The following is a 5,247-nucleotide window of genomic DNA, read 5'->3' as shown; positions in this document are numbered from 1 at the left end:
TGACTCATCCACATGGCTGCTCTGACAAAGGTTCTACAATCTGAGGTACAGGATCTCAGGATAAATCCTGAGGGCATTTCACTGACCTTCTCAGACCAAAAAGCTGCAACTCTTGTTGCACAGTTCCTGCTTTACCTTTGTCTTAACCATCCAGTAGAAAAGTATGAAAATGAAATATAGGAAGTAAAGCCATGCTGTTATGTTGAGCTGTGGGGGACTCAGTTCAATAATTTCTGACATTGCCAGTTAAGCGGAAGACCCAATAATATTTTGGGCTACTGGACTCTTTTACAATATTTTGCTGAGTTTACACACCTATAATATTCAAATAACAGAACTTAACAAAAAAAAAGTGTACACAGATGAATGTCCATTTCTTATCTGTGTATTCAAAGTGGTTGGGATAGATATATAGTTACATTCTCCTAATGAATTGAATGATTTAGTCTAATGGTGTTTGTAAATAAGATATCTAGTCTACATCTTGTACAGTGATTAACCACTAAGAAGACTTATGCAGTGTGTTAATTATTGAAACTCTCCTACCGATTTGATTTGAAAATTTCTCATTGCTATTTGTTTATCAATAAAATTATGGCATAAAAAGAAATAAAAATTCAAATTTTACATAAAAATGCCCACCCAAACCAGATGGACATGTCAAGAAAAGCCTGATGATGGGACATTTCTTCCTTCGCGTAACCCATACTTGTTTCACTGATGTCCCTGCAATGTAATTAGAGGTGTTTAAACTCCCTTTGCAACCCATGATGTCACCCAACCCTCCAATCACAATGCACCAAATCTGCCTTTGTACCTACCCACTTGCTCACCCTATAAAAGTCCCAATCTCACGAGGCCAGACTGGCTCTTTGGAAGAGATCGCAGGCTGGCCAACTGGTGTAAAAAAATACCTCCTAACCCTCTTTTAAAAATACTGAGTTTATTTCCCATGTATATTTGTCTCCCTACCATCTCCATGTCTGACCACCATTACTACTATGTTTTATCATAACATTCCATACATGCTTAAAACCAAGAGTGGAGTTCCATCTTTAAAAACTAAACAATCATTTCATACAACACATTCTTGGCAATGGGACCTGGACAACAATTATTAAATATGGTAGTGAAAGTTCTCACTTTGCATTATAAAAAGGATAACCCAATAACAACTGTTACAGAAATGAAAGAAGACAGAAAACTTCAACAAACTGTTTAAACTGTTTTCTTAACTTCTTCCACTGCCAGAGATCTTGAATAACCTCCTGGTCACTCACCCAAAAGCAATTCTTCACATAATTGATGAATTTGGCTTCCACTTTGGGAAGAGAACCACTTCTTTCTATACTTGCTTGCATTTTTGCTTTACTGTCTTCCACAGACCTAGTTCCTTTCAGTGTTTTAGGAATCTTTTCCTGTTGTTTGAAGGATTCTTGCCCTTTTGATCTTGGCATTGGTGGTTTTTGAGTCTTTTCCATTCTGGTTTGATTTTTGTGTATTTTTGGCTGGAGTATCTCATATATTGATTTCTTCACTGGAGCTTTCTCTTCACTTTTTTCATCATCAAAATCATCATCGTCATCATCCTCATAATCTTCATCCTTGTCCTCATTGTCTTAGTCATCTTCATCAGCAGCTAGTTTTACTTTTTTCTGTAGAACCTTGCTGCCACCTCCAGGGGCAGATCACTCTTCAGGTATACTTAGGAGTTTTATGTCTTCTTCCTCTTGTTCTGACTCTGCATCTTCCAAAGCTACTAAATGCTGTCCATTAATATGCACAAGCACTGAACCACACTTCAGCCTTAAGACTATAGGTGGTGTAATTTCAAAGCCCCCAAGGGAAACCATTGGCTGTACAGACATTTTTAAAGTTGCCAGTGTTACTTTAATTGGACTGCCTTCATAATTCATAGCTTCTGCTTCAACAATGTGCAATTCATCCTTTGCACCAGCCCCTAAACCGACCATTCTTAATGACAACTGACATTCATTTTCATTGTTATCCACCTCAAAGTGGTAATCTTTGTCAGCCTTTAGTTCACAACCAAAGAGATAGTTCAGGGGCCTCAGGGGGTTCATGTCCATATCCATGAAGTCTTCCATGGAGTGGTGGCACACACTTAGGTGGGAGAGAATGCAGATGGAAGCAAATGAGTACTGCTCCACAGAACAGACATGCAGGATGGAATCATGCCAGCAAATCAGTTTTTGTTGTTGATGCTGTTTTTCAGAAATATTTTAATAAAAATTGACCATTTCCAAGAAACACTCCCTGCATGCCCATCAATAGAAGAGAACCATAATGAAATAGGAAATTTACCATATGGCCATGATTTAAAGAAAAACAAAGTGCAGACACTTGAGCATATCAGTTAAGTCCAATGTTAAAGTCACATTCTTAAAGTCACATTCTTTCTTATGGACTATGATTAGGAATCTGATGATATACCAAAATAAAACAATACAAATGCTCAGCTATTTGGGTCAAAGATCCTTTACAGAAACATCTTTCCTAAAAGGTATTCCAGCTTGAGGCTCAATTTAGAATAAGGCTTAACAAATGCTAACAGAAGTCAGACAAGATGAAGAAAGAAGGAGTCTACAATTCATTGTATCTCTGAACCTAATAAAACAAATCTGTATTTATTTTTCTTAAACAATCTCCAAGAGCAGAATCTCAGATAAATAGAAGGAATGACAGTTTTGCTCTAGTTGCTATTCAGATGAGGAGTTAGTATTTTTTCTTTTTCATTTTTTTAACAAGTACAAATGAAAAATTCTACTTCAAAAAAATCTAACAATTCAAGAAAAGCCTATCAATTGCATCCTAGACTGTCAAGCCTATCTTACAATTTAAATTTCAATAGTAAAAATAATTGGTTTTAAAACTACTTTGTTGTCAACATCAAAAGAAAAGTTCTATTAACACTGTTTATTTGGTTTCCAGCCATATCAGTGAAAGTAGTATTTCAAATTTCCCATATGACCATTATTCAACATCAGAAGAGTTATCACTTGCAAAGAAGCGATTTGGATTTTCACTGCCTCCGAAATGTTTATCAAATCCTGTACTTCTCACAGGCTTTTGAAACACATAAAAATTAAGTAAGAAATATTCCAGTGAATGAAACATACCAAATGTCAGTAATAAGTGACACATTCCTTTGAGGAAATGGTTACTTTAAAAAAAAATCCAGTCTATATGTGCAAAGTAAGCAAGGAAATTCAGGGTGTTTTTTTTTTCTTCTTTAAAAATCTATTAAATGTTTAACAGGAAAAATCCTAAAATATTTCACAAAATTGGAAGTAAAGGACTGAAAGGCCAAGAGAAAGAGGAAAAAGGAAGAAGGCACACACCATCAACACAAAAGAAGTAAAACTGTACAAACTGAAGCAGTTCATAACAGACTGGGGTCACAGTCCAAGCTGCTGAAGGCTGACTGAAGAAATTCACTGGTCCACAGGAGCTTGGTTCCCTTGGTGCAGCTGAGTGAAGAGCGATTCACTGCCACAGAGCAATCCTCCTTCCTAATCGAAAACCAGGCTTCTGCACTATTCCTCCATGGGGAGGGCCTCTCACACCACCACCCAGCACAGCTCAGTGGCCTCCAGGTCCCTGCAGGCAGTTGTCTCAATGGTCCCCTTCCCTGGCAGCACAAGTCTTCTCTTCCACATTCAGACAGACTTCACCTCTGAACATGATAGGCCTGTTGCTAAAGACTTTCTGACAGGCTCAGAATTATCAAACACAACAAAGCCAAAATTGGGTAGCTTCCTACCACTGTTTATGCACAGCTACACCACATTCCCATAGTTTTAAAAGAAATTTTTGAGTTCTGATTTGTCCCTCATGAGGCAGGTTCCTAATGAAGAGCTTGTGGCTGTCTGGATGCCTCACAATTCTATGAGGTTCAACATCACCTTGCTTCCCAGCTTCACTAATTGGTCTGGGAATTCATTGTTCTCTCATTTTTTAATCCCTTTGGGGCCTCTGTGGTGGAATCTGAGATTCAGGTTTAGATTCTGGATGGAGCTATGATGCTGGTACTTTCAAAACATGAGGAGGTATCCCCATAACAAGAACAGCTCCACTAGGAGGAAGGTTCTTACTAGTCCCAGATGCCCAAGGAAATGTTCACAAGTCCTTCTGTAGTGTCTGGGCTATGTCTGTAGGTGCTAGAGAAGAACTCTTCTGAGCATCCTCAGAAGCAGCTTCTTCTAAAACAGGTTCAGAGTTTTCTTCTTGGATTTCAGATTCAGGCTCTTACTCTGGTTCTGGTTCTGGTTCAGGATCAAGTTCTGGTTCAACAACACATTCCTCTAAATGTTCTTCCAGGTCATTGCTGACAGTTTGATCATAGAAAGTACCAGTATCATTGGTACAGCCTCAGGTGTCTTCTATCTTTCTTCAGGCTCTTATACTTCCTCATATCCCTCCTGAGGCTCAGTGACAAAGCCACTAAAGACCTCATCTTGGTATCTGAAGATATCATTATGAACATAGAATTTATTTGCAACAGAGCCCTCAGGAGCAAGGACAAACATCTTCATGAACCTCCATAAAGCCTGGTTATTGTTAGAGAGCAGTCCCATGACCTGAACCACCACACAGTAGCATGTGCATCGATATGGTGCATCTTGGTGTGGCAGTTGTTGAAGTTTTGTGACATCATTTTCCTATGAATTTCTTTCTGTCTGTAGACTGCATCTTCAGGTTTTCCATTTGAATCCAATCCCCCTGGACATAGGAAGAATTCTTTCCATAAAATCAATATAGTATGTCCGGGGCCTGGTTCACCAGGGTATAATACTGTCTCACAAATTCCTGCCCGACCATCAGGGGACTAGGCTTCTCCATAAACATTGCTTTGGTCAATTCAACCTGCACTGCTGAGAGGGCATTAAACAAGCTCTGCTGCACAGCACAAAAGGTGACAGAAAACCCTCATGCAAGCGTATCTGCACACACTCATGCTGATATAATTCATGCAAGTAAATTTGTTGTTTTAAACAAAAAAAGTAAAGAAAGGGCAGAGTAGATGTGCAACCTATTTAAAGTCTAATTTCTATATAACTGTAATTAGACTTGTCTAGTTGCTTCCTGGAAGATTCCACTTGGAAAGCTGTCTTTATTTGAGCTGACTCAGAGCTTGTCTGGTTAAGAAAAAATTTCCTCAAACAATGTTTGCTAAAAATAGTTAGAGGAGGCTGTTAGGTTTTTCAATGGCCACTGCATGGAAAG

The 5,247-nt window shown here is 38.6% G+C and overlaps 2 pseudogenes; both read right to left on the bottom strand.

Annotated features, from left to right (window-relative positions):
• Nucleotides 1-1,178: 1,178 nt before the first annotated feature.
• On the bottom strand, nucleotides 1,179-2,108 carry LOC101591365 (annotated as a pseudogene).
• A 1,399-nt stretch (nucleotides 2,109-3,507) lies between these two features.
• On the bottom strand, nucleotides 3,508-4,869 carry LOC101590966 (annotated as a pseudogene).
• Nucleotides 4,870-5,247: the final 378 nt, after the last annotated feature.

This window comes from Octodon degus, unplaced genomic scaffold (genome assembly GCF_000260255.1).
Source record: "Octodon degus isolate 3935 unplaced genomic scaffold, OctDeg1.0 scaffold00040, whole genome shotgun sequence".
Classification (NCBI taxonomy): domain Eukaryota; kingdom Metazoa; phylum Chordata; class Mammalia; order Rodentia; family Octodontidae; genus Octodon; species Octodon degus.
This window is presented reverse-complemented; position numbering and strand designations above follow the sequence as displayed.